The sequence below is a fragment of the Callorhinus ursinus genome, unplaced genomic scaffold (genome assembly GCF_003265705.2).
Source record: "Callorhinus ursinus isolate GAN/ISIS: 27379988/994484 unplaced genomic scaffold, GSC_fseal_2.0 scaffold8, whole genome shotgun sequence".
Lineage (NCBI taxonomy): Eukaryota > Metazoa > Chordata > Mammalia > Carnivora > Otariidae > Callorhinus > Callorhinus ursinus.
In genome coordinates this window covers 61,772,648-61,784,508 of record NW_027397070.1, presented here as the reverse complement: position 1 = coordinate 61,784,508, position 11,861 = coordinate 61,772,648, and the positions used below count along the sequence as shown (strand labels likewise).

Here is an 11,861-nt window from a genome sequence, read left to right as displayed (position 1 = left end):
TGGTCCCATGTCCCCAGACAAACCACTTCCACTCCCCCAGCCATGCCTCTGCACCTGCTGCCTGCTAGCCCTCCTTTGCTTGGGACACCTCCTTGACTTTCAAGTTCCAGCTTGAACGCTTCTCCTCTGTGTTCCTTGCTCCTTGTACATCTCAAAACACATTAGAGTCATGTGCGTGTGTGTGTGTGTGTGTGTGTGTGTGTGTGTGTGTGTGTCCCATTACACCGCGAGCCCCTCCAGGACAGATTCTGCATTTCATTCATTCTGCACAGTGCCTGGCAAATAGCAGGTACTCAAGTCAGACTTGAAGGAAGAAAGAGGGCACCCTGGATCTCAGGTAGCTCAAGGAAACACTTCTAACACTTGGCACAAGCTGAGGGATCACCCCTCCCCCACGCTCATTTCCTATTTATTAAATGGGGCTGCCCCCCAACCCACATCTTAAATATACACCAACGTTAGATGGGCATTTCTCTTAAAATGCGTGAGTCCTTTTTTTTCACTTTATCTCCTATCTATTTTGCAATTCTATTTTTAAAAAAATTTTTTATTAACATATAATGTATTATTTGGTTCAGGGGTACAGGTCTGTGATTCATCAGTCTTACACAATTCACAGTGCTCACCATAGCACATACCCTCCCCAATGTCCATCACCCAGCCACCCCATCCCTCCCACCCCCCTCCACTCCAGCAACCCTCAGTTTGTTTCCTGAGATTAAGAGTCTCTTATGGTTTGTCTGCCTCTCTGGTTTCATCTTATTTCATTTTTTCCTCCCTTCTCCTATGATCCTTTGTCTTGTTTCTCAAATTCCTCATATCAATGAGATCATATGATACTTGTCTTTCTCTGATTGACTTATTTCGCTTAGCACAATACCGTCTAGTTCCATCCACATCGTTGCAAATGGCAAGATTTCAAATTTTTTGATGGCTGCATAATATTCCATTGTGCATATATACCACATCTTCTTTATCCATTCATCTCTCGATGGACATCTAGGCTCATTCCACAGTTTGGCTATTGTGGACATTGCTGCTATAAACACTGGGGTGCACGTACCCCTTCGGATCCCTACATTTGTATCTTTGGGGTAAATACCCAGTAGGGCAATTGCTGGGTCGTAGGGTAGCCCTATTTTCAACTGTTTGAGGAACCTGCATACTGTTTTCCAGAGTGGTTGCACCAGCTTGCATTCCCACCAACAGTGTAGGAGGGTTGCCCTTTCTCCGCATCCCCGCCAACATCTGTCGTTTCCTGACTTGTTAATTTTAGCCTTTCTGACGGGTGTGAGGTGGTATCTCATTGTGGCTTTGATTTGTATTTCCCTGATGCTGAGTGATGTTGAGCACTTTTTCATGTGTCTGTTGGCCTTTTGGATGTCTTCTTTAAAATGCGTGAGTCTTTATCTGCTCTGGAAAACAGCCTCATTTGCTCCTGTCCTTGAGGCTTCAGGTAACAACCTGGGAGGTCAGTGAGGAGAAGTGGAATAGGGTCAAGAGTAAGGACTCCCAGTCTCCTTTCCAGGGTCTGAGGGCTTGTGAGAAATCTCCACAAATAAGCGGTGTTCTTTCCAGCTGGCAATGGATCACCCCCCACCCAATCTCTCTCTCTCTCTCTCTCTCTCTCTCTCTCTCTCTCTCACACACACACACAGCCTTGGTAACCAATGGTTACTGAAAAAAGCCCCAATGCAGCCACATTCCCCACGATGAGAAATCCTCTGATAATACACGGGGCACAAGCAAGTTTCTTCCGAAGCATCTAATGTGCCTTGCTCCAGAACTCCCTGTGCACACATGCGTCCAAGCCGTGCATGGACTCCAAGTGCGGGGGCTGTGGAGCACCATCCGTCAGGATTCCTGGGGTTGAAACTTTGTGAGCATTTGGGCAGCTCCTGGGTCGGTGTGGCAGAGCCTGCTTTAATGAATGCATAATTAGCGCTGCCTTGTTCTGCCAATGGCCAGTGTTCAAGTCCTTGAAAACAATCTGTTCCCTGAAATAGGTTAAAGCCCCCTCCACCGCTTCTGTTACCTCGCTTACACTATTGACTCAGCCACAATGCCTATATGTGTGAAGAAAAATCCCCGAAGAAATTATTAGTGTTGGCATAGCAACAATATGCTAATTGTGTCTTCCCTAAAGCAGGCCAGCAGGACCTCTTCCCGGTGTTGGTCCAGTTACTGTGCACTTCAGGGTAGAATGAAACTGCATTCCTTTGAATGCGTGCCATATTTCAGACCCTCCTTCCCCACCCCCCTGGTTTAACCCAAGTTAATAAGGTTTAGGTGCTTTTTAATGCCTCCATGTTAAAACAGAACACACACTGAGATTCAGTCCACAAACTCTTCTTGATGTCAGGGCACTGAGGAGAAAAGAGGTCATTGTCTTTCCCATCTTCCTTTGTCCTCCACCCCAGAACTTCCCTGCACCTCTGAAGTCTAACTAACCAACTGAGGACGGCTGCTAAGCACGGTGAGGGAGACAGCTTTGAATAGTTACTGTGTTTGGGACTGCAAATAATTGGGGAGCCGAGTCAAACCAAACCGAACCAGAGAGAAGATTGGCAAGGGCATACAAAGACATCCAGACAGGGTGGGCTTCAGGCTGCTCCATTTTGTGCTCAAGGACAGAACGAAGGACTCAGGTTCTTTCCAGATCTCTGTTCGCCCATCCCGAGCTCTGAACTCATTCCAAGTCTGCACCCCTGTGGTCATGGCTACTAGCACTCAGCAAAGGGGGAGAAGAAGAGAGACAGACAGACTGACACACAGAGAGACAGAGAAAATGGATCTGGCTTCTCATCCCTCCACAAAAGGTAGAACATTTTCCCAGAGACCTTCAGCAAATCACTTCTTGTGTCTCATTGGCAGAATCAGGTCATGGCCATTCCAGACCCAGTAAGCAGCAGAGTAAATGGGATTATTCCCAAATGCCTCGGGATCACCCTGTGAGCTGAAGTTAATTTTTCAAACTGAAGTTCTACTCTGCTCCGTGGGAGGGGTGAGATGGACAGTGGGGACGCCACCACTATGTCTGCTTACTAGGATACGGGTCAGTACCACAAGCCTATGAGTTAGCATTACTAGGATATGGGTAAGCACTACTAGAATATGGGTACCATACATTCTGCCACCAGTCTCAACGTAACCACCCCAAGCTTAGGCTCAGTCACAAGGCACCTACCTCAAAAGGCAATGGGAACTGGAGAATGGGGTCCAGTAATCCCCCTTTCACTTGGGAATGAGGTACACCCTCTCTAGTGCGAAATTCTTCAATCCTCAGTTGTGACATGGGACCCTCAGCAGGAGCGCTGGGCTCTGCCCGTGGCCAGCAGGAGCTGCTTTCTGAAGTCTGGCCAGATTCTGGACAGAGGAGCTCCCACAATGGCAGAGCAGAGGCCATTTCTTCACTCAAGTCCCCTTTATCTTGAACCTTTTTATCTGTGAGGTACCTGCGTGGAAGAGGTATAATTGTATGCAAATAAAGAAACACCCATTAGCCACAGGCTGTTCATACAAGAACCTAGGTGACTAAAAGAGCAATGGCAGTCCCTGTCCAATTTCCAATGTTTCGTTGGCCTTTACCATTTGAGCCTCAGAACAACAGTGGGAAGCAGGTAGAGAAAACTGTATTATCCCCATTTAATAAGGGGTGAGGCTTAGGTGCTTAAGTAATTTGCTTAAGCACTGGTGGACTTCAGATCTAACAAAGGACTTGAATACAAAATACAAAAGAACTCTTAAAGCTCAACAGTAAGAAAAGCAACAACCAACTTTTAAAAATGACAAAGAACTTGAGCAGACACTTCACCAAAGAGGCCGTAAGAATAGCAAATACATGCATCAAGAGATGGTTCAACATCATTACCCATGAGGAAAATGCAAATCAAAACCACAAATACCAATGCACACCCACTAGGACGGCTACAATGAAAGACAGACAATACCAAGTGCTCCCAAGGATGCAGAGCAACTGGGACATTTCTGGTGGGGATGTAAAAATAGTATAGCCGCTCAGGAAAATGGTTTAGCAGTTTCTTATAAAGCTAGATATATACATTCCATAGGACCCAGCTATCTCACTCTGGGATATTTACATTAGAGAAGTAAAAATTAGGCTCACGGGAAAACCTGTACACAAATGCTAATAGCCGTTTCATTTGTGAAAACCCCAACCCAGAAACACGCAGATGGCCCTCACGGGGTGAAGAATCAAGGCTATGGAATACTACTCAGCTGTAAAAAAAAAAAGAATGAGCTGTTGATGATGATGACTTGGATGAATCTCGAAAACAGCATGCTGAATGAGGGAAGCCAGTCTCAAAGAGTTACCGACTGTACGATTTCCTGTACCCGATGTTCTCAAATAGGCAAAACTGTAGTGCATGGCCATCAGGTCAGCAGCTGCCAGGGCCTCTGGGTGGAGGAGAGGGAGGCCATAAAAAGGAGTCTTCTGGGGCCCTGTTCTGTCCTCCAATTATGATGGCAATCCTAGAAATGTATACGTGTGTTAACATTTAGAGCACTGTACACTGGAAGGAAAAAGAGCCCAACGTTACTGTGTGATCATTTTTTAAATAAAACTTTAAAGAATCCGTGGCTTGTAGACCAGTTCAAGTCCTTGTCCGTTGCTGGCTCTACTACAATACACAGCCTGAATCAGCTCGGGGCTCTGCTCGTGGCGCAGCCCCCAGGCCCGCGTTCAAAGCCTTGTCTTGTGCAGAAAATTCTAATGAACTTTGCTCTCCTGTTTTCCCAGCTCATGGAAGCAGGACGTTAGAAGGAGAAGGAATGGAGCTGTTGGAAGCGAACACACTGGCAACAGCAAGCTACAGCTGCTCGTAAGAAAGGAGGCCGAAAACCACAGAATGCAAACCTACACATTCAAAACATGGTCGCGTCCGGGGCCATGTTGTTCAAGGGCTAACAGCCCCCCAACACACACCCCCACCCCCACATGTCAGTCCTGGTTCCCGATGAGGAACCTGAATCCCCAGAGAAGGGGGGATTCTAGGCTCTTGGTGCTCCCTGTGCCGCAGCAGAAAGGGGTCAGTAGGGTTGGCCCGTCGTGTGTACTCTACTCGTGAGAACCCTAAAGGTTGAACGCGCAATGATTCGCCCTTTAGCTGGGACAGAAATTTGGACACGGGGACTTGGACAGCCAGTACACCTGTCAATGACCAGCATATGCCCCCAGCATGGGCTTGTTGCTGTCTCTCACTCCCATCACCAGTGATCATCCCAGCTAGCATTTACTGAGCACCTACTGTATTCCAGACACGCTCTTGAGAACTTCAAATGGACTATTCCATGTAATCCTCACAACAGCCCTATGAGGAGGAACTGTAATAAGCCCAACTTTACAGATATGGAAACTGAAGTCAGAGAGGGCAAGTGACTTGCTTGAAGTCATACATCCGTCAGGTGGTGGAGCCTAGCTCCACAGCCTCCCCTCACAACCACTGTGCCCTGGGCCTTGAAGAGTGAGCCGTGACATGGAAGAGAACACAAAGGAAATTGACTTTAGAGCTGAAATTGAAGAGAGGAGAAAGTAAAGTCGACTAAGAAATTGGTTCTTCCTTAGGACCCTGCTGGGCAAGACTCCGAGCTCAGAGGATCAGCTGCCATCAATCTATCCTGCTTTGCATGGGGGGCAGTCCCCAAAAGAAGATGATAAAGCAGAGTCATCTACCCAATGGGGACTAAATACACCCAGTGATTTAGGTTGAGACTGGGAGATCTCAGGGACACCATGCCAGCTCGAACCATCTGTTCCAACAATCCGTTATGGTCCTCTGAGGTCTGGCTTGTCCCAAATAGTCCCCGGGTTTCCTGGTTACCTACTCCCCACCTCCACCCCATGCTGACCTGAATCCGGGCAACTGCTGATGCAAAGGTTCTCATTATTATTAGACTCATGGGTAGTTAGAATGACTTTTGTTGTTTTGATTCTTTTTTTAAGCAGGAAATCAAATCTCAGCCAACTGTAGGGATTCGGCTTATTAAATGAATTGAACGGAGGCAAAGGAGAATAAAAAACATTCCCAAACAAATGGAAGGGACGGGCCAAGTCAAGAGATGGCCTCCTTCCACATCTCTGCAAAATGCAAGAAGTGGGCTTCTCCTGGCTTGAGATTGAGGGCCTGGGGAGTCGCCATAACCCGTGCTCCCCCATTCCCTCCTCCCTCCTCCCTCCTCACTTCAGCCTGGGCTGAGGAGTCTGGATTTTATTTGCCATCAAAGATGCCTGAGGAATCTGGGGGTCAGGCACAGTTAGGTGAGCCAGTGAGTGGTGGGCTGGCCAGAGTCTATAGCCCTCCTTCCTTCCTGGAATCTCAAGTTAAGGCCTCTGGAGAGGCCCTGAGACAGCAGAAGAGGGAGGCTGAGGTGCAGACAGGAAGGCCCAGAGGAGGCTCAGGGAAGTTCCCCAAGCCAACATTCTCAAGGAAAATACTTCTGAGCTTGTTGTCTTTCCCTTTGGGAAAGGCTCTCTTTCTCCTGGGAGTTTGAATCTTCAGCGCACATTATCCCACAACACCTCCCTAATGAGATGTTCTGTGGGTTCCTGAGGTGTTCAGATTAGCCCTGGTCCCTGTTCAGTTCATGGCCCACCTAGAACTCAACAAAGCAGAGGCCAGTACCTCCTCTCCCTTCTTCCTTAGAGATGAAACATGGAGTTTATTGGGTGTGTAAAGGTACTCAGCTTCAAAGGCACCAACTTGCCTGGGAAATGCACTTTTTTTTTTTTTTGGTCTCTTCTTCTCATCAGCATTCCGGAAATTGACCTCTAGGTGCAAATCTGTTCATAACTACTTATGTAGAATTTTCCCCACCCTGGCTCAGCCCTCTGCGTTTCAGTCCAGACCTAACAGGTGGAAGGAGTTGAGCACCTGTGCATATAAAGGAAGGAGAGAGCACTAATTTTTACTGAACGCTGTGTGCCTGGAACCATGCCAGACCATGTATTCTAAGAATAGATACAACATGATGAATATAGTCTATGTGCCAAGCCCTTTGCTTGTGATGAGAGTTCCAGTTTGATTCTAAGCAGATTCAGATGTGCCTGGACATGTCAGGAATATCAGTGGGGAAGACCCCATCAGAAGTCTCTTTGCACTGAAGACTAACAGATCTCCTGGGAGGGAATTTACCCCAACAAAGGGAAAGTACCTGGCATGAGTGTGGCACCGTCCATTAGGATTAGTTTTTGCTGAATATAGCAAGAAAAAACAATCCTTAAAATGACTATAGCTTAAACAAGATTCAAGTTTATTTTTCTTTCCTACAGAAGGATCCAGAACCAATGGCCCAATACTGACATGGAGATTCTGTGGTATCATTAGGGACACAGACTTCAGTCTTTCTTCTCCACCATTCAGGGAAATAGCTTCCGTCCTCAAGCTGTCCTCCTGGTCCAAGATGGCTGTCGCAGCTCCAGCCATCACAATTCAGGCTGGTTGGCTGAAAGAAAGAAGGAAGGGGGTAACAAGGGACATGCTTCCAGCTGTGCCAGTTCTCTAGGCAGCCTACCCTATCCGCAGCACTTCTGCTTACAATCTGTTGGCCAGAACTCAGTCATATGGATATATGGAGTTCCAAAGGAGGCCAAGATATCTTATCTTTTAATCCAGGTGGCAAGGGGCCCAGCTGGAAATCAGTGTTTACTTCCTAAGGAGAAAGGAGAAGATGGGTTTCTGGATAGGCAATGAGGAACCTCAGCTGGGAAGCCTGACCTCAGGTCTGCCTCCAGCCCTGCCTTGTGGCTTCATGATCCAGTCTCAGGAAAATAGGAGGCTGCAAGGAAACTCTGAGAGATAGGGACCTAGGGAATGCGAAGTTGGGATCCCTCCACTGGAGAGTAACATTTGAGAGGGAAGAAGAGTTTCCCTATGGTTTTTCCAAACCATAGCTCAGCTTTGAAAGGGCTCAGTGAGGGACAGCAGTCAAGGTGTCTGGCAGGGCAGCCCCAGGGCATAGGGGTAGCTGACTTCTTGGTAAGCACATGTGCAGGGCATCCTCCAAATGTCTTCACAAACACGTGAAGCAGGGGACGGTGGGTTCCCCCTGTCCCCAAGAATCCATGAGACTTAGCTTACTGGTGTCGAAGGGACCCTAGTCATACTCAAGACTAGCAAGACCATGAGAATTCCATTATTCATACATTAATCCTCACAACCAGCTTGGAGCTACGTGGGATTATCCCCATTCTGACAGTTGAGGAAAGGGAGGCACAGCCCAGGGGCCAAGTAAAGTAATGGGCCCAATGTCACACAGCTGGTAAATGGCAGAACCATGATGAAAACCAGGTGTGTTCACCTCAACAGTCCTGCTCGTTTTCCATTCCACACTCCGTCACGACTTCCTGCTGAGAAGTGTCTGGGGCTGGAAGAGGGAGAATGAAATGGAACAACAAATGAAAACTGGAAGACACATGTGACTTGTTTCTGCCCAATATCCTCTCTTTTGGGCAAGGATGCAGCTCCCATCCATATAACTGATGGGGTGTCCACCATGGACACCAATGGGCAGTTAAGGCAAACTTAAAATCAGGCTCTCTTTCTCCTGGGGATTTGAATCTTCAGTGGACATTATCCCACAACACCTCCCCACAGAGACTTTCTTTCTTTCTTTTTCTTTTTTTTTCTTTTAAGATTTTATTTATTTGACAGAGAGAGACACAGTGAGAGAGGGAACACAAGCAGGGGGAGTGGGAGAGGGAAAAGCAGGCTTTCCGTGGAGCAGGGAGCCCGATGCGGGGCTCGATCCCAGGACCCCGGGATCATGACCTGAGCCAAAGGCAGACGCTTAACAACTGAGCCACCCAGGCACCCCCCCACAGACATTTTCTATGGGTTCCTGAGGTGTTCAGATTAGCCCTGGTCCCTGTTCAGTTCCTGGCCTACCTAGAACCCAACAAAGCAGAGGCCAGTCCCTCCTTTCCCTTCTTCCTTAGAAACAAAACATGGAGTTTATTGGGCGTATAAATGTACTCAGCTTTAAAAGGCAATAACTCACCTGGGAGATGCACTTTGTGTCCCTTCTTCCTCCTTTTATCTACCTAGAATGCTGGCGTGATGGCTGGAGCTACAGTGATCACATTGTCTCCGTAAAGTGAAGTTGAGGATGGAAACCAGCCCTAAGGATAGTGGAGAGAAAGGCAGAAGGAGCCTGGTTTCTGAGGAGTTTGTGAAACTACCATCCCATTGCTATATTACCTACCTTCAGACTTTAGGTCAGAAAAAAAAAAACACTCCCGCGTCTATACATAGGCCAGTACTACTTCAAATCTCAGTCATTAGCAGCCAGAAGGAATCCTAAGGAATTCACCCATGTTCTTGTTTAAATTAGAGACAGAAACTTTGCTTCCAATTAAAGATGAGACAGACTCCTTGGGATTAAAGAAAGCATAACGAGGAGCCCAAGGAACAAAAGTCAACCCTCAAAAACTACTAAGGTAGCTCTCAGACTCGGTCCCCATCCTGCTGAATCCCACCACTGGCAGGTGGGAGACTAAGCAGGTGAAGGAGAACCCCCGATCTTGTAGATGCAGAGACGAGAATATATGTGACAGTCCGAGATGGAATCTTTAGAACTCTGATCACTGAGACTTGTTCTAGAAGACCATAATTATGCACCAGTCTTTAAAGCAGCAGACCCGATTCAAGCTCTTGCCCTCTTGCTGATCCTATAATTTTTATTCCCTTAACCTCCCTGAGCCTCAGCGTCCTCATCTTTACGACGGACGGGAAGTGAAATCCATCCTCAGAGGATAGTTGAGGTTTTCAAATTTATGGGTATAGAAGTGCTTTGTAAACCATAATGCTCTTTACACATCATTGCTATTAGTTTTTATTGAGTTTCAGCTATATTAAGCTAAAGATAGTCCAGGAACTCAGACAATATTCACATCGGTTGTGTTGCAAAAGAAGTACCTAAGTTCCAAACGACCCACTTGCTTTTGAAACCCTACTGACCCTTAAATTGGAGAAGGCCTCTGATGTTACATGTTGCTCTCCAGCGGCTGCATGTGCTAATGTACATTTAACCATTTAAATAACTTTTAAGGGAGTGATGTTCATACACAGCTGGTCCTCTTTGGAGGTGGCCAAGATGCAAAGGTTTTATAAATTAATGGTTAGATTAAATTAGGACCAACACCAAAATATTTTACTGTTTTCATTGTTCTGTGCATTCCTCCCAGCGTGCATATGGCCAAAACCCATGTACAATTAGTTTTTTTATAAGTTGATACAGAAAGTTTGGCTCCAGGCTTTTTTATTTTTATTTTTTTAAGATTTTATTATTTACTTGAGAGACAGAGAGAGCGCATAGAGGGAGAGGGAGAGGCAGACCTCTGCTGAGCAGGGAGCCCGATGCAGGGCTCGAACCCAGGACTCTGGGATCATGACCTGAGCTGAAAGCAGATGCTTAACCAACTGAGTCACCCAAGCGCCCCAGCTTTTCTACTTTTAAAGAGAGTTATTTGCATCTGCAAATCTACAATTTCCAAGGTGCTTTTGGACCCAGCGGGTCATCCAGACTCACAGTGATCTGTTGTATTACTTTTCCCATATTATAGACAAGCAGATTACCTCAAAAACGTGAGCTGAACGTGAAACGATTTGCCCAGGACCACCTAGTTATTATGCACTAGAAGTGGAACTGAGGCACCTCTGCTTCTCTTTATAACCCCACGAAAATGTGCACGGTTGGGGGTGTGATGTTGACACCTTCCACTGTTTGGGCTATAGCTAAAATTTAAAAGGCAAAAGATTAATGTGATCATAGAGACAGCAACTGTCACACTTCAGTTTGCCAAAAGATCACCTGAGGAAGTTGTAGGTGTAAGTCTGGGCAGGGTCAAGGAATAGGCATGTTAAATTGTTTTGGAATTCTTGCTACTCAAAGTGTGGTCCTGAGCCCGGCAACATCAAAATCACCGGGGAGCTTGTTAGAAATGCAAATTCTCAAGAACCATCCCAGGTCTCCTGTATAAAAATCTGCATTTGAACAAGCTCCCCAAGTGATTAAAGTTTAAGAAGCCCTGCTCTGGGTGTTTCAGATGTAGACCTTCTAGAGCTTACTTTCCTGAACAGCATCCTGGGGAGGGGGTGCTCTAATGACTTGGATAATTTACTCAAATCCATGAAAACAGTAAGTCAAGGAACTAAAATAGCTGACCAACTGAAAACTTTTTCATTGATGTGAGAGCATCAAGCAGACTCTCGGATGCAGACTGGAAACTCTACTTTTTTTTTTTACAATTGATTTATTTGTCAGAGACAGAGAGAGAGAACACGAGCAGGGGGAGCTGCAGGCAGAGGGAGAAGCAGGCTCCACTGAGCAGGGAGCCCGATGCAGGACTTGATCCCAGGACACTGGGACCACAACCTGAGCCAAAGGCAGACACTTAATGGACTGAGCCACACAGGCGTCCCCTGGGAACTCTTTCTTAAGGACAAACACGTGTGAAGCTACTTGCAAACATTCTCTTTCATCTGCTCAGCAACACTGCACAGTGAGGTGCATTATCGCTGTTTTGTAGATGGGAAAGTTGGATTCTAGAGAAGGGGAGTGACTTACCCAACATCACACTGTAAGGGGCAGAATCAGACTCAAACCCAACACTGACTGACCCTCTGTGGTAGGGCCCTTCTGCTACCCCTGTTTCCATTACTCTGCAACAGTGGGTTCAAGGTCTGGTCCCCAGACCTGCAGCATCAGCAGCACCTGGAAACGTGTTCAAAATGCAAGTTCTGGGGCCCCACCCCAGATCTAGTGAATCAGAAAGTGTAGGAATGGATCCCAGCTAGCAGTGGCTTTAAGCTTTCCAGGTGATTCTAATACATGCACAAGCT

The 11,861-nt window shown here is 46.8% G+C and overlaps 1 long non-coding RNA gene across 1 annotated transcript; it reads right to left on the bottom strand.

Annotated features, from left to right (window-relative positions):
• Positions 1–7,249: 7,249 nt before the first annotated feature.
• Positions 7,250–9,539, bottom strand: LOC112821808 (uncharacterized). Its single transcript, XR_003207557.2, has 4 exons — positions 9,223–9,539; positions 9,019–9,139; positions 8,320–8,385; positions 7,250–7,464 (listed from the first exon to the last, which is right to left on the bottom strand). It is a non-coding gene; the product is annotated as an uncharacterized lncRNA (long non-coding RNA).
• Positions 9,540–11,861: the final 2,322 nt, after the last annotated feature.